This window comes from Galeopterus variegatus, unplaced genomic scaffold, assembly GCF_000696425.1.
Source record: "Galeopterus variegatus unplaced genomic scaffold, G_variegatus-3.0.2 Scaffold7348, whole genome shotgun sequence".
NCBI classification, from domain to species: Eukaryota; Metazoa; Chordata; class Mammalia; order Dermoptera; family Cynocephalidae; genus Galeopterus; species Galeopterus variegatus.
In genome coordinates, this window is record NW_007733459.1 from 12,655 (window position 1) to 39,346 (window position 26,692).

Genomic DNA, 26,692 nt, shown 5'->3' on the forward strand with positions numbered 1-26,692 from the left:
TTTTTTTTTATTGCATCTCCCCATCAGACTAAGTTTCTTTTGGTTTTGTAAGGCTGTGCTCTAACCAACTGAGAAACCGGCCAGCCCTCCTTTTGGAACAGAGCTATTTCATTCAGCATTTAGTGTCATCTTCATCAATATTCATATGAATGAAAACAGTAAAAATCTCTCTCACATTTCCACTCTACAAAGCATGCCAAAGAGAAGGTGATATATTTATGTAATCACTCCTTCTCAATGTCTTACATATCACAGCTGCGTGAAGTCTTTTCAACTAATGAAAGGACTGCAATCTTTTATAAAATTTGTTCTTTTGTTTCCACCAGAAGCTAGTGAGATACCTTTAAAACCACTTCTGACTTCAAACTAGGCCAATGAGCAAGTGACTTTGGGGCTTTCTGGAACTAGGAAAAATGTCTCCATTTTATGTTGAAAGAACCTTGCCTTTTTTCCTTTTTTCAATTTCCAAGGCAAGTCAATGAGTCTTCTGCACCAGAACTACTTAACTAATTCGTTGAGCAGGGTACCTTACAGAGAACAGGCACTCAAATATTATTTACACAATAATAATCAAATCAAAGATATTTTATTTTCTTTTCTTTATTTTTTTTTTTAAAGATGACCGGTAAGGGGATCTTAACCCTTGACTTGGTGTTGTCAGCACCACGCTCAGCCAGTGAGCGAACCGGCCATCCCCATGTGGGATCCGAACCCGGGGCCTTGGTGTTATCAGCACCGCACTCTACCGAGTGAGCCACGGGCCGGCCCTCAAAGATATTTTCTATCTTCAGCTGTGATTAGTGATATAATGCACTTTAGACTAGGCCCATTTCAACTCTTTTAGCCTCAGGTGTTCGAATGGTATATAGCACATGAAAGATGCTTTGTTTATCAAATAAATCGAGAAGCAAACCTGAGCCATTTATTTTTGCTCCTTTACTGCCTCTAAGACCGGCCGGGGTGCATCTCATTCACTTCCATCATCAGCATTTAGCATTTAGGAAACTGGATGGAGAAGCATGACACCTTGCTTTTTAAAAAATTTTTCTATTTCTTCAATCAGGCCAGGGAGCAAGTATCCTTCTGTACAGGATTTTATCTCCCTACTTAGCCCAGCGTTTAGGACACTGCCTTACCGAAATCCAGTTTCCCCACGTCTTTCTCATTGAATAAACTTAGTAGTGGTTAAATGACTTTTTCTCTGGATCTCACACCTATTACTTCATTTACTCTTGTGAGCACCCAATAATGGTAACATCATTTTTACATTTTAGGGCATGCAGTTCTGAGCCCCATAGGAAGTAACCAGTATTCCTTCATAAGCCAACAGCAAATTCCTATCTGTATAGAACTGTTGGCTTTGTAAATTTAGACACAGATCTTTGTTGCAGGTTCAATGATAATGATAATGCATTTTTGTACTCCCAGTTGCTATCTCTGGAGATAAGAGTAAATAATCAATGTTCATTCAGCAGATACTGCTTATATACGTACGGCAGTTTACAAATTATAAATTGATTTTACACATATTCTCTTCTGCTACCTAGGACGTAATAACTTCGTATAGCATACATTATACGAAGTTATACGATGTTTGGAACAAGTCTCCTAGGGTTAACTCCTAGGTGGGGGAAGGGCAGGTGTGTGACACAGGCAGGACACTGTTTAACTATTTGTCTGGCTTGTTCTCTGGTAAATTTAAACAGCAATCTAAGTGTGTGAATATTCCCTAAGACTTTATTTGTCCATAATCAGAAAGACATGAAGCAGTCTGCTGGAGATTAGCTATGATTAGAGAGAGCTATTTCTAACTGGAAACTACTCATAATCCAAACCCTTTGCTAGTAACAGTGTACCCATTCTCATAAAAGAGGCTATGGTGACATGTAGTGAAAAAAGAACAAGTTTATAAATCAGGTAACCTTGGATCTAGGTTCACCTTAGCTATTTTTGCACTGTGACATTAAGCAAATCTCTGGGCTTCAGGTACCTTATCTTTATTATGTGCTTATGTACACAATTCTAATTACTCTAACAGGAACACCCTCATGTATCACAACAAAATAAAATCCAATGAAACAATTGGAGTGAGGGAGTAAAACCACCATGCTATGCAGATGAGACTATCTGCATAATAACAGAAGACATTTCTTACCTTCCAGCACTAGTGCCAAATGTCCCCTGGGAGTGGGAGAAGAGCTAAATAGCTCAGTGACATAGATAGATCCCATGTCTGTTCCTCCATTATCATTATAATGTAGTTGGCCTTCCTGGAATACTTTCAAATCATTCTTTAGTAAGGAAAAAATATGCAAGGAAAAGGCTGGTGGGGGTAGGGGTCTTTCTAGGTCTTGGGAATATATCTAATTATTTATTTGTTGAATATTATCAAACTGGGGTCCACTCAAATCTCCTCTCTCACAACCCACCCTACCTTTGACATTCTCCTTCCACATACCTTTCAGAGAAAGTTTGTTTATCCTACCAAAAGTCTGCTTATGACTTTTCTTCCTCACCACTGAGTTCCCAAAGGAGTGACAGGTTCTACCTAAGTAGTTAGCTACCTGCAATGCTGCTCAAATCAAACTTTCTTTCCCACCCTACTTTGCATTCCCCTCTCCCTTTTATCTCCTTTCCTTAGGCACTCAAGTGATGAGGGCTTTTGCTCTAGCACTCTAGAGAGGAGTTAAAATTTTGATCCAGAGTTCACATAGAAGGGATACTGGAGTGAGGACAGAAAGATCACCACTAACCTCAGCAGTAAAGTTTTGATTGATTAAATTAAGCAATCTCTCATTCCTTACATCTTAATAGTGTAGAGCACAATTTTTTCTCTTATTACATGGGAGAATGACTTGGGAGAATTTATCTTGGATTTCACAGTACCCAAAAAAATAGCTGGTTACATAAGAGGAGGTTAATATTCATTCATTCAAAAACATGGAGCCCATTGATATTTGCATAGTGCTTTAGTTTACAGAGTACTTTAATATGCACTTATTTTCTGAAATTTTAAGTTTTATGAAAATACTTTTTTTCCCCTTTGGTATCTCTAGTGCCTATCAGGGCGTCTGACATATTGTAGGTGATCACAATAGCTTAATTGCTTGTGTTTATGGTATTTTCTAATTTAAAAGCAGTTTCCATGTGTTTTCTTTTCTGCTACCTGGAATACTATATTTTTACTCAAAATCCCCAGAGCAGCAAGAAACACCTTGGCCTCAAATATACAAATTCTTTCATTAGACACTTAATTCCTTATGTCTGCATAGTATGTCATTCTTTTGACAAAACATTTTTTACTCATGCCTCTTTTAAACTTCGTAACCACAGTGCCTAGCACAGGAGAATACCTATAATAGTTAATAATATTCATTCATCAACACTGAAACTCGTAAATTTTGTGTGTTATAGTTTACAAAGCACATTCACATATTCTTCTTCTGGTCACCTGAATGTGATAATAAATAATCATTGCACCCTTAGTACCTAGGACACAGACAGGCACAGAAGGAAACTAAAAATTATTCAGACATATTCTCTGGCATTTATATCAGGGGTTGGTAAACTATGGATGGCAGGCCAAATCCACTTGGCTCACGAGCTAAGAATGATTCTTACCTTTTAAAAAGGTTGCTTAAAAAAAGGATATACAACAGAGACCATATGGCCTGCAAAGTCTAAAAGTATTTATGATCTGACTTCTTACAGAAAAAGTGTGATAACCCCTGATTTACATAAAGCTTCACAACTTACAATGCACTTTCAAATGTTAGCTGTGCATGACTGCCAATACACTATTAATGAGCACAGCTTGCTTTTCTGTTTTATAGTGCTTTCATACACATTATCAATCATTTAAATCAACTTCCCTCATAAAAGGGGGGGGGGGATCAAAGAAAGGATTAAGCCTGCTAGACAGTCCAAGTTCTGTCATCTTTAAGATTGGTGAGTATCAAACCCAGGAGTAGGATTGCACAGTCCACTTAATTATTTGGCCACTACTATGAGCAGGGAGCTCAGGCTGCCCCCTTGGGGCCTCAAGCTGTCCCAGGCCGAATCATCCTTTCTGTAACCATCACTAGAAATCTCAAAGCCCAGGAATCCTGCTCACCTAAGCTCAAAGAATGAAGGTATTGCTGCCTGGTGCTTCTCAGAAGGCTGGCACATCTTTGTATTTATAGTCTAATTTTTCTCTTTGGCCTTAAGCATCTTTTCACATTTTTTCTAGATAGCCTGACACTCTTTTTTCCCAGCAGCCTGGCACTCTCTCTTCTAATCAGCCTAGGGCTTCTGAGGTTAAAAGGGAGGACTGAAATACAATATCACCTACATGGATGCTTGCTCTTGAGGGGAATAACAAAAGCCAGACTAGATATTGACTGGATCTTAGTGTCTCTCTCAAGTGGAGTACGTGTGAAGAGAAATGGAAGTTTAAAAAACATTAAAACCTTAACGAATGGCTAAAAATTGTGATAAAAACTGGCTCAAGACTGGCCCAGGCATAATATTGTCAATCTAAAGATATGTTCCTTTAAGGTAAATGGCAACATCAAAACATACATTTCAAAAGAAACAGACTTAAATGGAAATAGAGGGAAAAGGTAGGGGGTTTAACAATAGAAAAGTGCTGGGGTTTAGAGTTCTCATCTTGGAATTTCCCCTGGTCTTGAGGCTTCTATCCTTCCTGGGTTCTGCGTAACGGGCCTCCAGCTTCCAGCTTTAAGTCTTGAAATACTTGTTTCTCTTGGGCCTTCTTTCCATCTAGGAAGGCTTGAGTCCTGAGTTTTATTAGTGTCTGAAGTCTTCCATCCTCCAATCTTAGGTCTTGAAACTATGACCTTGGGCTTATCTCAAGAATTGGGTCTTCTGTCATAGGTCTCAGTTCTTAGGCCTCCCATGTGTCCTGTCCCCACTTTTAGGCCTTCAGCCCCCATCCTGAGTCTTCGTCCTTCTAACTCAAGACTTGAGCCTTCTGCCATACTCAGTCAGGCCTTCTGTCCAATTCAGGCACATCTTGGCTCTTGAGGCTTCTGTTAGTCTCAAGCCTGAGGCTTCCACCTATCTTGGGACATGGGCTTTCCATCTTAGTCCTCAGGACTCAAGTTTCAAACCATCTGTCTTCCACTTTGGGCCTTCTACACATTATGAACCTTCTACCTTCTGTCCATCTTAGGTCTTGGGTTTTTCTTCAGTCTAGATCCCAGGGCTTTGTTTTTTGTCTTGGATCATCTCACAGGGCAGCCTGGCATAAGGAACAGCTCTGCAATGCTTATTTTGATAGCTGGCATTCTGCACCTATTGGGAAGGGGTTAGGAAGCCCCTCTGTCACACACAACACAAATACATATGCACACATGCCCACATACACATACACAAAGAAATATCCAAGGAAAGAGGATTGGATGAATTCAAAGAGAAGGAGACATAGATCCATGAGGAGGCTGAAATACTCAAAGATGAGTACAAAGGGGAAAAGCAGAGAAGAAACACAAGTAAACAGAGATTAATGCTGAGATAGAAAATCACAGACAGCAGAGACACTGAGGCACACAGGGAGGAGAAAGAGAGAAAATAGCCCAAGAGAGGCAGAAAGGAAATGTAGAAAAGAGAGATATGAGATAAGGCATAGAAACATCTGAAAGCAGGCCAGAATCAGAAAAAGGCGAGATGTCAAACCAACAGAAGTAGGGGAGAGACAAACAGAGTTCACAAAGGGAAAAAGAAGAAAGGCAGGCAGAACAAGAAAAAGGCAAAAAGCACACAGCATGACCCAAAGAGGAGACACAAAAGGAAAAGTGAAAGAAGAGCCAGATCTAGGAGGGAGAGCAAAGAGAAAGAGCAACAAAATGAAAAAACTAGAGATACATCTAAAATAAGGCACAGACCATTCTTAAGAACAAAAAGAGAAAATGAGACAAAGGCACACGTAGAAGAAATAGCAAGAGAAACATGCAAATGGGTAAGACATACTTTAGATAGAGAAGAAAGAACAAAGACACTGAAGAATTAGACAAGCAAAAAATACACACTTGTGAGTGAAAGAGATAAGCAAAGGCAGACATTCAGAGAAAGAGGTTAAGAAGTAGAAGAAACAAGATGCAATGAGAAGCACAAGAGACACAAAGCATCACGAAAAGACAACAACAACAAAAAAAAGTGCCATTAATAATTACAATAAGCTATTATTACTACCAATACTACTTATACTACTACCAATAATAATTATTACAACAACCACCACCATCAGCACAGATGCCCTTCTATTTACAAACTCTTACCTTAGAAATTTCTTACATAGAACCAAAACATGCCAACTCTGCCTGCTACCACATAGTGCTAGTGGTCACCTGTATTGTGTCAAACGAACTTATAAACTTCTTGGGTTATCTTTTACTTGCCATGTGTCAGGCACAGTACTAAGCACTTTACATACATTTTCATTTACCCTCACAGACAAGTCTAATCAGAAATTCTAAATTCCCAAAGGGCACACACCTAATGAGTAGCAGGGAGGATTTAAAAAGATAATATGTGCCTCTTAACATTCTGCTACAATTATTTACAAGGATTTCCATAAGAGCCAAATGAGATGTCACCAATGAGTGAATAGTTTAATAAAGGGCCCTTAGATAGCACTTAGTCAATCCCCTCATTTTATAGCTTCACCGTTCCCCCTCCCTTTAGAAAACTGACTTAGTTTCCACACCCTTCACAATTATAATGGTCTAAGTTTCTTTTTACACTAAATCTTAACTGCAGATAGATTCTCTTACAAATGGAGATGAAAAAGGTCCATGCTTTAGGCAGAAAGCAAAAACTATGTTTTAGGCTTCTCAATGTTTTAGCCTTTGAGAATGGCAAAGGACCTATGCTGTGAAGATACAGAACAGACAAGTAGAAGCTAAATTCTTTGAGTTGCTTCAGTGAACCCAGTTGGCAATATGGAAGACTGGTCATCTTCCCGTCTCACATTGAGCCCCACTTCACATTAGAGCACCACACCCCATCCAACACCAACTCCCCCAAAAAAGCTGTTAGTTCTGGAGCGATCATCACGGGATTGCAACACCAACAACTTACTTCATTCCACTATTCTAAAATTCTAGAGTGCCAGGCAGTTGATCTTCAGATAGGAAGGCTGATTTCCTTTGGTGTGTTCAAATTACTTGATCCTGCGCAAGACCCAGCTCTCTACATTGCTTTTGGGAGGGATCATGATTTGGCAGATATGAAGGGAAGAATCAAGAGCTGCAAAAAACAAGAGAAACCATGTAAATGCCATAAAGTATTGAGTACTGTAGTAGAATTACGGAAGATTAAAATTAATGAGCTACAAGTGTTTCCACAGAGCTAAGAAACCTATACATACGAAGCTTTTAGGTCCTTAAAGATAAAATGAATACAATCTCTTCATTCAACAGGATAGGAAAGTATGGCATAAATGAGAAAATGTCTTTCTTGCCCAATATCATTTGATGAGTTACTGGGGACACCACCACCAGTCAGCCTTATACCTTTAGCTGAAGACTGGGATCCTGTTTAAAAATGCCAATCAGCTAGGAAGGAGTCCCTTTAAATGATTAATAACTGAGATCACAAAAACAAACAATAGATATGAGGGAAAAAGAGAATAGGATTCAAGAAAAGGACTGCTTCAAGTTAGCTTTATTTAAGTTTCCTGGCTCAGGACTACCAAAACACAGCCATAGAGTATCATTTCCAAAACTCATGTTGCTCTCTGAGATAAAGGTGAGGCACTCTGGGAGGCAGACATTCTCACAGTAAGAAAATCCATATAGGGTACTGGCCCTGGAATTAACCTAAACATTCTGATTATAATAGATGGATCTTCCTACGTAACTCTCACCTTAGCTTTCTACTTCCTAGGCTTTCTAACAAGTTTTGTTAGTAACTTTATCTCTAAATCTATGGGTCTTTCTAGTCAATTATAACATTCCAAGGATTCCTACCCATGAAAACAGCTCATGGAATTTACAGGGTACCCACTCTTTATGAAGAATGCTGTACAATGCCTAGACAATCAGGATGTACTGCACTAAATGGTCACCTTCATCTGTCAACCAACCCTCACTCCCCTAATCAGCCTCTCTAATCACTGACCTAGAGAATGTAGTGGTGTCCTGATTCTTCATAATCTGCCAGACAACAGAAAGCTCTGTGCCATTTTTGATCAGGTTTCCATTTGTAGTTATGAAGCTTTTCAATCATCGGCAAGCACAGCATAAAAAGATAATACTCTTATTTATCTTCTCAAGCAGCATGCTGTGTGTTATATTCCATGGATATCCCAAGGCATCCTGAAATATGTAATGATTGGGAAATTCTCCTCTAAGGCCTTAAGGGGGGTTTTGTGGACAAGATGGAACAGAATGAATGATTTGCCCATGAGATCATTGTCACCGATGTGGCAGTTGTCCATATTCTCCTAAAAAAAAAAGAACAATTTAGTTGTAGGCCACCACATACTACAGTCCCATCCTAAGCAGCCTGCTACCCTCTTCACATCATCACTTTTACCAATCTCACACCCAGGCACTTCCCAGATTAATTAGGAAGTTGTGTTTACCAAAGCAGATACAGGATAATGATGAATACAACTTCAGTGAAAAGCTAAGTATAATGTATACAGGAAAACAAGATCAAAATTAAGACTACTACTTGTGTTTTTAGGGACAGATTACTCACCTTGACATGTGATTGTCTTTGAGACTTCATCTTCCTATCTGAGCCCAAGAAAGTATCCCGGTAGAACTTCTTGACCTAGGGTTGTTGCCCAGTGGTAATGAGCTTTTCCCCTGGAGGATCCTCATGCCCCATCTCCACCTAGGGATCGTCAAAGGGAATGGGTCACTAACACTGTAAAGCAACAAGCCTATTCTTCTGAGGAAGATCTGGAGAAAAGACAAAAGGAAAATAAATTATTGAAATGGAGTACAATTTCATTGTTTTCCAAATTAAGAAACCCTCAACTTCTTAAAACAAGGCAATGGCAGTAACAATGGAATTAGGCCTGCCAAAACAGAACTGACACAGATCAAGTTGGTTGGTCCTTCTCATAAACAAATTCTGAGAACTTAATACCAGTCTGCCAAAGGAAGGTGGGAATAATTTCAAGGTCTACTAATCAGAAGGTGTAGGTTTGTTCTCTCTTACTAACTAGCTATGTGATGAAAAAGAAAGTAATTTGTTGCTTTGCATCTCTCATTCTTCATTTATGAAATGGAGATCAAGTATGCTTGCCCTTATAGACCTCACTGGAGCCCAGCTCTGAGGGATAAATGAAATAGGCCAAACTCATTGCAGGAAGTTAAAATGTAACTTCAAAACAAACAAACAAAAATTGTATAGGAGTTGATGAAAACTGACTCATGTTCTGCTTTAAAAAGGAGAGCTGCAGGAAGTTAAAAGCTCTTACAGCCAAAGACAGAAGTCCAACAATAAGTTCCCCAAACTACCTTTTTCTTCAAGTGACCTGAAGGCCATCCACTTAGATTAGCTGGAGCTTGTCCAGATTCTCGAAAGGAAAGATCTGCTAAATTTGGAGCCTCGTACTTGCAGTCCTCAGGTCTCACGTGCTTAGAATGTCCTTGAGAAGAAAGACAGGGCTCAATAAGCTACTCAAGCATCAATAGGATAACAAAACTGTTAAGAAAATCCCAGCGAAGAAAAATAGTAAGTATAATCTGAAGCATTAGACATAGGTGTCTCCTGTCTGTACTTCCTAGCTTGTTTGGTCTCCCTAGGTGTCTCCTGTCTGTACTTCCTAGCTTGTCTGGTCTCCCTAATGTCCTGTAATGACAAGCACTGGAAGTATCACAGAAGGATTGGGCAAGTGAAGAAAAAGAACTCATGAAAATATGGGTCAAACCATCACCCACTTTAAGGGCTGACTAAATTTGTGGATAAGGGTCATCCTATCGCTAAAAAAACTTTAAGATACAAGGTAGCAGAGCAGTTGCTACTACTGCCTAGAGGTGCAATTGTCTTGACCATTTTTAATAATTGGTTATCTGCCTTTACTATAGGATTGGAGCTCACTAAAGCAGATCTAAGACAAGTTTGCAACCTTGAAAACACTTTGCATGGTATGGCATAGTGTGGAAAACACCATATAGTAAACCTGGGGACCTTAAATGAACATAGGCTTCCAGATTCTTGATCAGGGATTACCATATTATAAAGGCCTTTATGTCATTTCAAACAAATTCTAAGAGGAGTATATGTAAGATCACTCACTCAACTCTATTCTCTAGATAAAATGTCTAGTAAAGCCAAACAATGTTCTATGATGTTCTCAATAAGAGCAGAACAAGCTTCAAAATCTCTTGGCAACATCCTTCTCTGTCCTTATTTAACCTAAGATGAGACACTTCACCCCCAAATGCAGACTTACAGTTAAACATGGCAGTTCATACATATGTATATGTATTTACTCAGCTCCTTCCTAAAATCCCATTAAGGAGGGTAAACGAACACTTCATGTGCAAGCAAATCTACCAAGAGCATTATTTATTTATCTATCTAAGCCTACAGCATCTGATATTCCCGGGTGGTTTCCCATCCAAGTAGTAACCAGGCCCAACCCTGCTTAGCTTCCAAGATCAGATGAGATTGGTTGTGTTCAGGGTGGTATGGCCGTAGATTCCTAAAGCGTTTTTAAATTAGTGGAGTTTAGCTAAAATTCATTATACACTGTCTAGTTATGGTATCTAAAAGGAAACAACTATTCTACTGTCCCCAAATCTTCTGAGCCATATTTACAGAGTATGGCTGCTTTAGCATCAAAACCTCAAAGTTTTGTCTAGTACTATGGTAAAGACATACTCAAGGAGCACTCCCTTTCCCTTAAAGAGCAGAGAAAGTGTTTACATTTCAGAAACTGGTACAGAACCATACATTTCACTAGGGCTCAATATTCATTGCCAAGAATGTTGAAACTTAATGTGTCATGCTGTAGCCCAGCAAAATGTCAATGTATCTTGGACATAACAAAAAATTGGCATAGCCAGACAGCCAGCTACTTTGAATGCTACAGCACCAGACAAGTCACAGAATCATCACAGAAGGGATATTAATAATCATATAATCTGACATTTTCATTCTCTAAAAAACTAAGAGCCCTGAAGATGAGATTCCCTCAATATTATACAACTAGTAGGTAGCCAAGTAATACTCAAACAAACTCATGTCTTCTCTCAATTTAGAGATCTTTTAACTCTGGGTTTTGTGCATGGATTCCCAGGAGTATAGGAACCTTCTACAATATTTTCATTTCACTGTAAAGATAATCTGGACTAGCTAGATGACTACCTCATAATGGAGGATTGCATTGCCAGATTAGTACAAATAGTCTAGTATTGTTGTCTGGAGCTTATAGAAAAGAACAGAGGCAAACAATATGTAAATGTGTTTTGTGTCAAATGAAAGCCAAATAGTGTTGCTATGTGCTGTAATAAAATTTTGCAGCAGTGTGAAAACAGCAATTTGGTTAAGTGCATCAACACAGCACATGACAGTATAAACATGCCACATTCAAAAGAAGCAATACTATAATAGCACTGCCATATTCACATTTTAGCAGCTATTTATTTACTACTAATTTGTATATCTGCTGTGTTTTATAGTTGTATTACAGATCTAGGCAAAAAGCTTTTTATCCCTATTTTGTTCATACACTTTAGCTTAACAAATATTCCCATAAACCTAAGGAGTCTATAAGAATTTTTTTTCTTATAAAGGAGAAGTTTTCTCAAATATAGCAAAATATTAATTACAGAACTAAGTGATGGGTTATGTGGGTATACACTGAATAATTCTTTCAACTTTTTTGAAAATGTTCATAATAAAATGTTGGGGGGAAAAAAGGAAAAGTTTGAGAAAAGAGCTCCCTACTGTCAACCATATTTTACAGATTTCAGAAACACTCTCACACTAACACCTAACGTAAAATATTTGTGGAGTATGCATAAAGCAAATGTACTTCACAGGGCCTGATTTTCCAAAGCCTTGCAGCTTCAACTACTGACCTTGCAAAGGACAGGAAATTTTCCCCAGGCTATATAGTCTCTGTTGTAAGATAAAGATTTGTAACACAGCAAGGTTGTTGGCTCAAAGACAGACAGGTTACTGACTGATATGTAAAGATACTGGGAAACTGCTATAGGGAGAAGGAATGTTTGCTAAGACCAAGCTTTTGTTGGTGGATCAACTTAACTTCTTTTTTTTTTTTTGTCCTTTTTGAGACCAGCCACACCACGCTCAGCCACTGAGCACACTGGCCATCCCTATATAGGATCCGAACCCGCAGCGGGAGCGCTGCTGTGCTCCCAGTGTTGCACTCTCCCAAGGGTGCCATGGGCTCAGCCCTCAACTTAACTTCTTGAAAATTGCATTATGGAATGTTTATTGTTAAACTTGTTAAACTGCACTTAGAAGAAACCCCACCTATGTTCTCTTCCTGTAACTTCCTGGTCTAGAGAATAAATGTGGGATGAGAACCCCAATTCAGGGTTAATTTCCCAAATGGAAGGAATGCCTCACTCTTGAGGGTTCTGGGAGATTAACCCCTTTTCGGGGCTTCTCACTGCTCAGAAGAGATGGGCTTTGAGTAATCTTTGGCAGCTCCGTCACCCAGGGGAAAAAGGGTGACAAATCTGTGGGAGGCAAAGCAACAGTATTAAAATTATGCTCATTACAATTTCATGTTATTTTAAATTACTAATCCATATACAATGCACATCACAATCCTGGTAATCAGAACACTTTTTTATATCAGTACACTATCTTGAATAAAATAAAAATGTTGAAAACTGTATTTGGGTTACAATTACCCATGAGGAATCTATACCCTGGGTCTTAAATCAGCACTTTGGAAGACTAGCTGGAGGTCATTAGATGGACCTTCCCTATCCTACATAACATGTCCTTTCCTCTCCCTCTACCTCCGGTACTCTAAGGGTCCTTTAGCTCTCAGAAAAAAAAAATGAAAGAAGAAATGCATACCCAAGGAACAGCTTACGTGGCTTTAGCAGAGTAATTTAATCTGAAAATAAACAGCAAAATGTGGAGACTGAGATAAATTCTGGTTCTTAAGAACAAGTTTCTTTCTGTAAACTACTATAAGTTTTAAAACTGGCAGAAACATTTAGGGTACAAGGGTCATTTCTAGTTGCAGAAACTTTTAACCACCCTACAGCTAAACTCCCCCCAAACTTAATCACAGAAGCAACTGTCAAACACTCAACTACCCTAATATTAACATAAAAATTTCCCAACTAAGCTAGGCTTCTCACTATTGGAGTAAGAAGTAACAGATAAACAAAGAGAGGAGGCTATAATGGTCCCTATGACAATGATTAGAGTTGAAGATGTAGGTATAAACACGTTTAGTTTAATATACATAGACATATGCATATACACAAGTTAATATGCAAACATATATCTCTTTGCTCTTGTCAACTGAGAGGGTCTAAAAGGAATGACACTCCAGTAGCAAGGAACATGCATAGCACCCAGATCTTGATTTCTAACATCATTCTCCAATAAAAGGAATCAGGGCTCCTTGGAGAAATGGCTGATTCTAAGACTGGGCAGGAGATATATAAATGAGCCTGGAGCATCCTGTAGTGCCAGAAATAAGAAATTTCTCAAAGAAAAAACCCACAGTGATGGGATTAATGTCAAAGTCATCTGAACCAATGGCCAAAGCTAGAATAATTTGAACCGAAAAATATAGTACTGGGTTATAACCCAGAGCACAAAATAAGTATCCATAAAATCATAATGATATAAACTGACTCAATGAATTATATAAACTGGGGAGAAAAGACAAATCTCCTGTGCAGAAGAATTCCAAATTATTTATGTAGATACTGTGCCCTCAAGGGGGGTGAAGGGAGTATAACTCCCCACTCTTTAAGTGTTGGTAGCACATAGTGACTTCCTTCTAAAAAGTACAGAATGGAAAGGGAGAAATAAAGAATAATTTTATAGTGGATAAACCTGGCAAAGAGTACCTCAAGTCATCAAGGGCAACATCAACAGTGGCAAGTCATGTTGATAGTATGTATTCTTGATAAATGATAAAAATGGCACTCTGCCTCTGTGGTCTTCCTCCCACTCATAAACCCAGTTTAATCATGAGAACATCAGACAAATCCCTATAGAGGGACATTCTACAGAATACCTTCCCATTAGTTCTCAAAACTGTCAAGGTCATCAAAACAAAGAGAGTCTGAACTGTCATAACCAAGAGGAGCTTAAGGAGACATGACTACTAAGAACTTTTTCATAATTTTGCCAGCATCTAACTCCCACCCCTCAACCCATGAAAAAGAGTGATTTGGTCCATCTAAAGGAACATATGCTTCATTAAAATGCACTTGCAAAAAACAAGATATACTGGAGTAGTGCCTGTAAGTCCTCAGCTTACTTCCCCTTAGCTGACCAATCAACGTCACACCCTGCATTTTCCCCTTGCCATAGCTTCGCTCAATAAGAGTGTTTCCCCCACTCTTCTTCCTCTATGAACCACAGGACTTCCTATGTTTTTATGGTACTCATCAAAATCTACCCAACACCATAAATGATTTGTCCATTTCTATATCCTCCATAAGAAAACAAATTCCTTGACAGAAATCATATCTTTGTTTTTTCTATTTATTCTAGTGTTCGACACAATAAATATTTACTGAATTAACACAAAGATTATTTCAATTTTAAAGATACCCACATTCCCAGAGCATCCCTTTTTACAGTTGCTAGAGACTTTTCTTAAGGGCAGAGATTATCTCAAGCAATAAACTGAAATACAACTCCAAAACTTACCTTTGGATGCTATCCAGCGGGTGTCAATTCACCTAAAATCAAGCCATGGTTCCTCTTGAGTCAGGGTACAGACCGGCTCTAAATTAATCCCTTTAAAACAAATTCCAATAATAGTTACAGTTGTATGCTGATACTGAATGACAATTTTATTAGTAATAAAAGATTTCATAAGCATAGACCAGTGTTTCTCAAATTGGGGTGATAAGAACCCTGCGGGTTTGTGGATATATTTTCATGGATCCCAAAGTTCTACATGAATTGTATAAAGCATGTCTTTGACAAAGATAACTTGAAATTGGAAAACATGTTTATGTTTCAAATAACTTGCTTAAATCAGTGTTACTCAAAACTCATACTCTTTGGGATCTCAAAAAATTTTGTTCCATTAAAAGGTGTTTCAACGGCATAGACCACATTTTCAAGAAGGTTCAGGACCATTACGTATATTACTCCCAGTCAGGCAGACAATGTCATTAGGTATGGTGGCGGGGGGCGGGGAACAAGCTGTGAGGAAATATGGATATGAATTAAAATGGGCAGTAAGAGAAGCCCAGCTTATTTATGTGGTTCTTGTTGCTCTTGCTAGGATGCATGGAGGTGCAGAGCAAAGTTTCAAGTTTTATGTTAAAGAATATTTTTTTCAGCTGGACCTTTGTATTTGTTTTACATAAAGGAGACTAAGCTTCCTTTAGCTTACCAAGGTACCTGTTGAAAAAAGTGAAGGGGACAAAAGTATATAAACTAAAGCATAAAGTAGGCAAACTCAAGGCTTTCTCATAGAATTTATACTTCTCCACTGCCCTCTTGACAAAAAGATTGCAAACTAAAAAAGTATCTCTGATCTAGATTATCATGGTCAGCTGTTCTTTGGCAGAAACATAGTAAAATGGCATAAGGAGCCAAAGTGTCAGATTTATACCCCCAATCCCTGAACTCTGAACAGCTCAAGCTTGTGAGATTTAACAATCACCAATTTGCCAGCCTTGGCATATAGCCAAACACAACAGCTAGGCCCTATCTCTTTAATCTCTTTCCGTGCCTCCAAAAGAGGTAAAAACAAAACAAAACAAGTGACATTAAACCAACTGGACTACCAGGATGGCTGCAATACTAATCATATCCTGGCTCAAAGAGAAAAATTAAGCACACCTCCTTCTTTAAGTTTATCCTATCAACTTCAAACCCTTATAGGTTTCCCTTTTTAAAATTACTTATAATTCCCATAAGACAGCACTTGGTTATCACTTTCTAAAGTTATTTCAAGTGTGCTCATATTAACTCCTTAACAATACAACCATCTCAGGGATGAAATTATATAGGACAATATCATTCTACCCTTCACTTCAGTATAACCTAGCATAGGGCTGGGTACACAATATTATTTCTACAATTCTGTCCGTTAACATATGTATATATAAATATATATATACGCGCACACACACACACACACACACATATATATATATTAACAGATGAGGTAGGAAGAGAGAAGAGATTTACTGGACCCTCTGACTTTTCTATGGGTGGCATTTAAGAGGGAAAAAGATAGAATAGGGAAAAGGTTACTTCATCACTACAAAGTAGTACTTACAGCATTCTGCAGAGCCAGAGACTCTTTTTACAGCTGTCCAAGGAGCTAGAAGTGCAACCTGCACACTGAGCTGGGCCGGTCTTTTAACATCCTTCAGAGGAATAGTATCCTTTTTCAGTTATTACAAAGAACTGCTATTGTGATGACTAGTTATTTGCTTCAGCAGTTCCATATTAAATACCTCTTTGCTACAAAACACCCTGTACACTAGAGGCTGGGATATTATTCATTTTTACTAGGCAGCTATGTCACCATTGAAATTTATTTCCAGAAGAAGGATTAGATCTTGGCTTACTTTTCTTATACAGTGGGAAAACTGGCCCCATCACTTCTAAAATGAGTCTTCACTTCAATGTGGTGCTTTAAGCTACTTCAAATTATTAGCATAATTGAACAATGCATTTTATATAATAGATTAATCAAATAGGTGACCTGTGGTTTTCAAAAGCACCTCAGCATATGTTCTAATTTTATCCTTTGAGAGCAATCTTCTTGAAGTTGGGGCTGGTGATGCAGATGAAGAAATTTAAAGATTAGAAAGTTTAGTTAGTTTCCCTAAAAGTGAATGGTGGTGAAGCCCAAACAAGGATTGGTTTTAAAATAGTGGTACAGCCCAAACAGATACTGATTTAAGAGCTCTACTCTATAGAACTCCTTTGGTAATACTAAAACAGCAACAATCCTTGTTGTCTATCCACAGACCCACCACCCTCAGTAAAATGAGAGACACTGGTCAGGACGTACATAGTATAAATAAATTTCTTGGCTTCAAAAAAATTAATGACCAGGTAATCAATTCCACCTTGCAATCCACATATCTTTCTTAAATAAAAATATTAACAGTAACTTTTCTGGTTGTATGCTGGCAATTGGCATTGTGCAACAGCAATACACAAAGGAGAAAAGGAGATATTCTTAACCAGGCAATCTGCTCTAGAAGAACGAATGCAGAGAAAGTGCTAATCTTCCTTCCTGGGGAGACAATTTTTAATTGATACTGTATGTTAAAAATACGAAATAAAGGGTAGCAATCCAGCTCCCTGGACCTGACTTGCCTTGAGTATTTTGCACAGTAAAGCAGTAACAGATGTGGGCAGGAATGGTTCCTGTCCCCAGAATGTGACAGTAATTGAAATTGGGATCATTAACAAATGAATGCAAAAGAGTGAAGGTTCATACACCTAGTTCAGGCCCGCTTTTGATAGTCAACACTGCACAAACACACCAAAGTGGTAGAGAGTTCTTGGACTGATGGGATGAAAAATGGAAAAACCAGTACTGTGTTCATTAATAACACAGAAGGGGCTTTGGGTAGTCAGCACTACTGAGAAGCAATGCAAAGGAAATGGAGGGGTCCATGTAAAATGGTGGGACCAAGGAAAGTACAACTGAGACATTACAGAAATACAAACTGGGTAAACCAATGACATCTGGGATTTTTAACTTTTTAAGTCCAAGAGAAGGGGCTTTGCCCAATCAACACTATCCAGCAAAGAGGCAAAAGGGACAGGGCAGGGGAAAGGTGGAAGAGAGGGAGCACAATCTTATCTAATGGCTGGATACATGGACAACTGAGACAGTGAGCATTAATAGACCATAAGATGGGGTCCAAGGGCAGACAAGGGGTGGGAAAGGGAAGATCTTGTATAAGGGGTGAGACCATGGCTACTTGGGATTTTATACGTTCAGCAATGCAAAAGGACTGGGAGTAGGGGTTGTTGTTTTGACGGACAAGTGCATGGCACACTGCAATGCTTATACCATGGGAAAATGGGGTTCGGGGATGCTTATTTAACCAAGCCAGGGAGGAAAAAAAAGCCATCGATTATTGCCATTGTACTCATTAACAATTCCAGAAGTTACAGGGAAGGAAGAAACCACTGATAATTGCCACTGTGCCCGTTAACAGTCCCAAGAAAAGTTTTGAGTGGTCAGCAGCTCCTGCAGTAATGCAAGGGGGTTGGGGGGTTTGAGGGCATAATTTCCTAGTCTAACAGAAGGGGCATGTACAATTGCACATATTCACATTAGCAGTCCAAGTTGGCCAGTTCCCGTGATGCGGGGGTCCTATGTAAGGATCAATAACTCAACAATTGTTATTGTTGCATATTAATAGTCCAAGAGCTGAGGTTATAAATAATTAGCACTCCTCAGCAGCAATTAAAAGGTAGTGGTAGGAGCATAGGGTCCTTTTCTACTACACAGATCCACAAACAAATACCATTATGCACATTGATACTTGCCAAGAGAGGGGCTCATTCTTAGTTAACATGCCCCTGATGCAAAGGGAGTATAAAGAAATAAAATCCTAGTCCAAAATAAGAGATGGACAACTGCATTAATGCACATTAAAGTCCAAAAGAAAGGACACTGGGTGAATAGCACCTCCCTGCTCTAAAGCAAAAGGGGTACGTGGGTTCTGGTATAAGACAATCTAGAAAATTGTGTTTGTGTACATGAATTTTCCAAGCGAAAGTCTTGAGTAGTGGGCACTACCAACTGAAAATGCTAAGGAAATATGTGTGATCCTTATCTAGTGAACAGAACAAGAGCAAATGCAATTGCACATATTAATAGTCCACAGGAAGGGGGCTTTGGTTGATCACCACAGCCTGTGTACTGCAAAGAAAAGGTGAAGGAGGTAGGACCTTAGTCTACTGACCAACACAAAGGAAATTTTCAATTATGCATATTAACAATCCACTAGAAGGGGCATTGGGAAAAAGCAGTATCCTCTGTAGTAATACAAAGGTGGTACAATAGTCCTGGAAGTGATAGAGTTGTGGAAAACTGCAATTATGCACATTAACTGTTCAAATGTAAAGGACGTAAGCAGTGGGCACAGCCTATTGAAAGGCACAGAAAATCAGAGGTGAGGTGTCCTTGTCTAGCACACAAGAGCACAGATAAATAAAATTATGCACAGTAAAAGGCCAAGGAAAGGGGAGTTAGGGAACAGCAACCCTGGTACACTGCAAATGGAGGGGAAAAGGATAGGATTTGGGTCAAATAGGATGAATATCATGATTATGAACAATAATGTCCAAGGGACATAGATGTGGTCAATTAAACCATGCACTTTGCACAAATATAAGGATCTTAAAGTAGTAGGCACTCCCTGCTTAAAATAAAGAGCTAGTGGGGGGAGGTGATGTCCTTATCTACTGCACAGAAAAATGAACAAGCCAAAGAAAGGGACCAGAGTGATCAGCACCCCTGCTGTACTGCAAAAGGGGTCTGAGAGTAGGATTTTATTCAAATGGGACAAGCCATGTGATTATGCCTATTAATGTCCAAGGTACATGGTTGTGGTCACTTACAGTTGTGCACCATGACTGTCCAAGATTTTGCAGAGTGGACAGGCCCTGCTGGAAGGGAAAGGAATACTGCGGGATACGAGAACAGGGCAGGGGAGGCTGCCTTGTCTGGTACACAGGAATCAGGACGAACATAACAGGTGAAAAAAAGGAACCTTAGTGATCAGCACCCCTGCCATACTGCAAAGGGGTCTGAAAGTATGATCTTATTCAAATGTGATGAGCCGTGTGCAATTATGACCATTAGCGTCCAAGGTGCATGGTTGTAATCACTTACAGTTATGTACCTTGACTGTCCAAAGTGTTACAGAGTGGGCACTTCCTCCTGGAAGGGAAAGGAAAATTGGAGGAGGGTGGGAGGCGGTGGGAGGGCAGGTGGAACTTCCTTGTCTAGTACATATGAACCAGGACAAATAGAATTACACACTAACAGGCCAAGACAAGGGGCCTTAGTGATCAGCGCCCCTGCTGTACTACAAAAGGGGGTTTGAAAATATGACCTTATTCCAATGTGATAAACTGTATACAATTATGCCCATTAATGTCCAAGATACACAGTTGTGCTCACTTAGTTTTACACCTTGACAGTCCAAATGTAAGAGTTTTATAGAATGGGCATTTCCTACTGCAAGGGGAAGGAAGATTGGGGGGTAAGGGGGCAGGGCGCGGGGGGAAGGCTTCCTTGTCTAGTACAAAGGAACCCAGAAAAATATAATCACACACATAACAGGCCAAGAAAAGGGGCCTTACTAGTTAGCACCCCTGTTGTACTGCAAAAGGGGTCTGAGTAGGATCTTATTTAAATGTGAGGAGCCGTGTGCAATTATGCCCATTAACATCCAAGGTGCGTGGTTGTGGTCACTTACGGTTCTGCACCTTGACTGTACAATGTCTTATAGAGTAGGCAATTCCTGAAAGAAGGGAAAGGAATATGGGAGAGTAGGGGAACGGGGCAGGGGAGCCTGCCTTGTCTTGTACACAGGAACCAGGATGAACATAACAAGCCAAAATAGGAACCTTAGTGATCAGCACCCCTGCCATACCGCAAAGGGGTCTGAAAGTACGATCTTATTCATACATGATGAGCCATGTGCAATTATGCCCATTAATGTCCAAGGTGCATCGTTGTGATCACTTATAGTTATGCACCTTGACTGTCCAAGGTCTTACAGAGTGGGCACTTCTTCTTGGAAGGGAAAGGAAAACTGGAGGGGGCTGGGAGGGCAGGTGGGGCTTCCTTGTCTAGTACACAGGAACCAGGACATATATAATCACACACATAACAGGCCAAGAAAAGGGGCCTTAGTGACCAGCACCCCTGCTGTACTGCAAAGGAAGTTTGAAACATGACCTTATTCCAACATGATGAGCCATGTACAATTATGCCCATTAATGTCCAAGGTACATGGTTGTGGTCACTTACAGTTTTACACCTTGACAGTCCAAATGTAAGAGTTTTATAGAATCGGCACTTCTTACTACAAGGGGAACGAAGATTGGGGGATAGGGGGTCAGGTGGTAGGGGGAAGACTGCCTTGTCTACTACAAAGGAACCCAGAAAAATATAATCACATACATAACTGGCCAAGAAAAGGGGCCTTAGTCGTTAGTACCCCTGTTATACTGCAAAAGGGTTCTGAGTATGTTCTTATTCAAATGTGAGGAGCTGTGTGCAACTATGCCCATTAACGTCCAAGGTGCGTGGTTGTGGTCACTTACGGTTCTGCACCTTGACTGTACAAGGTCTTACAGAGTGGGCACTTCCTGAAGGAAGGGAAAGGAATATTGGGGGGTAGGGGAACGGGGCAGGGGAGGCATCCTTGTCTAGTACACAGGAACCAGGAAGAACATAACAGGTCAAAAATAAGAACCTTAATGATCAACACCCCTGCTGTACTGCAAAGGGGTCTGAAAGTATGATCTTATTCATACATGATGAGCCATGTGCAATTATGCCCATTAATGTCCAAGGTGCATCGTTGTGATCACTTATAGTTATGCACCTTGACTGTCCAAGGTCTTACAGAGTGGGCACTTCCTCCTGGAAAGAAAAGGAAAATTGGAGAGGGGTGGGAGGGCAGGTGGGGCTTCCTTGTCTACTACACAGCGACCAGGACAAATATAATCACAGACATAACAGGCCAAGAAAAGGGGCCTTAGTGATCAGCACCCCTACTGTATTGCAAAGGAGGTCTGAAGGTACAATCTTATTCCAATGTGATGAGCCATGTACAGTTATGCCCGTTAATGTGCAAGGTACATGGTTGTGGTCACTTACGGCTTTACACCTTGACAGTCCAAATGTAAGAGTCTTACAGAATGGCCACTTCCTGCCAGAAGGGGAAGGAAAATTGAGGGGTAAGGGGTTGGGGGGTGGGGGGAAGACTGCCTTGTCTAGTACAAAGGAACCCAGACAAATATAATCACATGCAGAACAGGCCAAGAAAAGGGGCCTTAGTGGTTAGCACCCCTATTGTACTGCAAAAGGGGTCTGAGTAGGATTTTATTCCAATGTGATGACCCATATGCAATTATGCCCATTAACATCCAAGGTGCATGGTTATGGTCACTTACAGCTCTGCACCTTGACTGTCCAAGGTCTTACAGAGTGGGCACTTCCTGCACAAAGGTAAAGGAAAACTGGAGGGGGATGGGATGTCGGGTTGGACTTCCTTGTCTAGTACACAGAAGCCAGGACAATCACACACATAACAGGCCAAGAAAAGGGGCCTTAATGATTGGCACCCCTGCGGTACTGCAAAGGGGGGGTGAAAATTCGACCTTATTCCAATGCAATGAGCCATGTGCAATTATGCCTATTCAAGTCCAAGGTGCATGGCTGTGGTCACTTGTGGTTGTGTACCTTGACTGTCCAAATGTAAGGGTCTTAGAGATTGGGCATTTCTTGCTGGGATGAAAAGGAAGATGGGGGGGAGGGCAGGGCCACTTTCTTGTCTAATACACAGAAGCCAGGACAAATACAGTGACACACGTAACAGGCCAAGAAAAGGGGCCTTTGTGATCAGCCCCCCTGCTGTACGGCAAAAGGGGTCTGAAAGTATGGTCTTATTCAAATAAGATGAGCCATGTGCAATTTTGCCCATTAATGTCAAAGGTACGTGGCTGTGGTCACGTACAGTTGTGCACTTTGACTGTCTAAGGTCTTACAGAGTGGGCAGGTCCTGGTGGAAGGGAAAGGAAGAATGAGGGGTGAGAGGTGAGGCAGGCTTCCTTGTCTACTATACAAACCCATGACAAATGAAATCACCCACACAACAGCCCAGGAATAAGGGCCTTAGCACCCCTGCTGTACTGCAAAAAGAGCCTGAGAGTACAATCATATTTAAATGGCATGAGCCGTGTGCAATTATGCCCATTAACGTCCAAGGTATATGGCTATGGTCACTCACAGTTGTGCATCTAGACTGTCCAAGGTCTTACTGAGAGGGCACTTCCTGCTAGAGAGGAAAGGAAAATTGGGGTGGAGGACAGGGCAGGGAAGGCTTCCTTGACTACTATAGAGGAACCTTAACAAACATAATCACACACAGAACAGGCCAAGAAAAGGGGCCTTAGTGATCAGTACCCCTGCTGTACTGCAAAAGGAGTCTGAGAGTAGGATCTTATTCAAACGGGATGAGACCTGTGCAATTATGCCCTTTAATGTACAAGGTGCAATGTTGTGTTCATTTAACAGTTGAGCACCTCATCTGTCCACAGTCTTACAGTGTGGGCACTTCCTGCCGGGAGGGAAAAGAAAATTGGAAGGGGGTGCACAGGGCGGGGCAGGCTTCCTTGTCTAGTACACAGGAACCCAGACAAATAAAATCACACACATAACAGGCCAAGAAAAGGGGCCTTAGTGGTTAGCCCCCCTGTTGTACTGCAAAAGGGGTCTGAAAGTATGATCGTATTCAAATGTGATGAGCCGTGTGCAATTATGCACATTAATGTCCAAGGTGCATAGTTGTGGTCACTAACAGTTGTACACCTTGACAGTCCAAATGTAAGAGTCTTATAGAATGGGCACTTGTTGCTGGAAAGGGAAGGAAGATGGGGGGGAGGGTGGAAGAGGGGAGGCTGCCTTATCTAGTACATGGGAACCTAGACAAATCAAATCGCATGCATAACAGGCAGAGAAAAGGGGCCTTAGTGGTTAGCCCACCTGTTGTACTGCAAAAGGGGTCTGAGTAGGATATTATTCAAATGTAAGGAACCGTGTGCAATTATGCCCATTAATGTCCAAGGTACGTGGTTGTGGTCACTTACAGTTGTGCATCTTGACTATACAAGGTCTTGCAGAGTGGGCACTTCCTGCTGGAAGGGAAAAGTGGGGATCGGGGGCTTCCTTCTTTAGTGCACAGGAACCCAGACAAATACAATCATGCATACTAACAGGCCAAGAAACGGGGCCTTAAGAGTGAACACCCCTCCTGTACATAAAAGGGAGTGTGAAGGGGAAGGATCCTAATGTAATTGTCATTATACACACTAACAGTTTGAGAAAGGGGCCTTAAGTGAACAGTACCCCGTGCAGTAATGCAAAGAGGGCATGGAAGGTCAGAGACCCAAGTCTAACTTTAAGGACCACTGACAAATGCAAGTACCTGTATCTGCAGTCAGATAAGAAGGGCTTTAGGTTGGTTAGGACTCTCTTTTTTGATAAGTACAGTAGTCCTGTTCTAAAAGGCATAGTTGTGAACAAATGAGTGTGTACAGGACAATTAAGATGGTACACATTAATTTTACTAGTCTAAGGGTTTTAAGTGGTAGGCACCTCCTGCTGAAATGAAAATAGAGTGGGTGGGGTTGTTATAGGTGTAAAGGTACAGGAGGAGCAAATCCACATTAACAGTCCAAGAGAGTGAACCTTGGCTAGTAAGAAGCTTCTGTTGTAATGCAAATAGAGGAAGAAAATGGGATCCTACTTTAACCTAAGGGCAGTTAGGCTATCAATTATGCGCATTTAAGCAATACTGGAGAAGCAGGCATAGTTAGCCAGCACCCTGCTGCTATGCAAAGGAGGGGTGTGAGGAAATGGGATCCTATGCAATTTAGCACATTAATAGTCTAAGAGAAAGACTTCAAGCAGTTAGTATCCCCTGCTATAATACCAAATCAGGATATTAACTTATCGGGAGGAACCAAAGACAATCAGAAACAAGCACATTAAGAGTCATGGACAATTGAATACATACACATTAAGAGTCCCAAGAGATGGACCTTGGGTTGCTGGCATCCCCTGCTATAATATAAAAGGGGTGGGATATTAAAGGGAAGGACCATGAACATTGGAATTTTGCACACTCAATAGTCCCAGGAAAAGGCAATGTGGGTAATTAACACCTCTTGTAAAACAAAGAGGGTACAGGGGATCTGATCTGAAAGACATAGTTGTCAACTACAATTCACATTAACTGTCCTGGTGCAAAGGTCTTAAGTAGAGTTCATCAACTACTGAATACAAGGGAAATAAGTGAGGTCTTTATCTACTACACAGGGAGAGGGACTAATGCAAATACCCACACTGACAGCGCAAAAGAAGGAGCTTAGTGGTTAGTACCCTCTGTTGTAAAGCCAGTGGGGTGTGAGGGGATGGGAATCTTAGTTTAATTGAAGGGACCATAATTGCAATTATGCACATTAACAATCCCAAGTACCCCTGCGGCAATGCAAAGTAAGTATGAGGGGATAAGATCCCAGTCTAAGAGAAGGAGACTAAGAACAATTGCAGTTTTGCACGTCAACAATTTTAGGAGAAGGGGCCTTAGGTAATCAGCACCCTTTTTAGATGAAGCAAAGATGGTGCAGGGATTTTGATATAAAAGATTCAGCTCTAATCAATTAGGATTGTGCACATAAATGGTCCTAATGCAGGGGTCCTGAATAGTTAGGGTTCCCTGCTGGAATACAAAGGGATGTATGGGGATAGTGCACAAGATCATGGACAGATTCAACTATAGACATTAATTCAAGAGACGTGGTCATGGGAATACAGTGGCCCATTCCAATGGACAAGACTGGACAACTACAACTCTGCAAATTAACTGCCCAAGAGCTGGGTTCTTGAATAATCTGCACTCCCTACCAACAACCTACAGAGGGTGGGATGGCATGAGAATCCATTTATTGCACCAGACCATAGACATACACAATTATGCATATCAATTATTTAAGAGAATGGAGTTTGGATGGTCAGAACTCCTCAGCAGCAATGGCATAGAGGTAGGGGACATCCTAGACTAATGGGTGGGACCATGGGCATTGAGGGTTTTATATATTAATGCAAGGTGGTAGGTAGTCTGTACTACCTAGGAGCAATGAAAAGAGCATAGGTGGGTATTTTCTGTTAGGCAGGGCCATGAACAATTATGATTGTATCCATTAATATTCCAAGGGAAGGGGCTTTCAGAATGAGTACCTTTGCTGTAGTGCAAAGAGGTTGCAAAGGTCCTAGTGTAATGAACTGGACTATGGACAATTGGTGTTTTACTCAGTAATTCAAGAAACATGCTCTTAGGTAGTTAGCACTGTCTCAAAGCAAATGCAAAGGGGATGGGAGGTGCTCATGATTAACGGATAAGACAATGAACAATTACTATTTTGTTCTTTCATCGCCCCACAAGCAGGGCAAAAATGGTAGTTGAGTATCTTTGTTTAATGGCAAGGCTGTGACAATTGGGACTGAGCACATTAACTGACAAAAGACTTGGGTTGTCTGTGTCCCCCAACTGCTGAATGTAAATGAGGTCTGGACTGGTGTCTAATCCAACGGTCAAGATTATGGACAATTAGAATTTTACTCAATGCAAAGAGCTTTAGGTGGTCAACAGAGTACATGAGAAAAGGCTACTGAGCCCTGCTCAGAAAACTGGGACTGTGATTACCGCAGCAATGACAGTGGAATGGTTTCTTCTTCCATATGGGCAGGGAA

The 26,692-nt window shown here is 40.5% G+C and overlaps 1 pseudogene; it reads right to left on the reverse strand.

Moving 5' to 3' along the window:
- Positions 1-4,508: 4,508 nt before the first annotated feature.
- On the reverse strand, positions 4,509-15,288 carry LOC103607345 (annotated as a pseudogene).
- Positions 15,289-26,692: the final 11,404 nt, after the last annotated feature.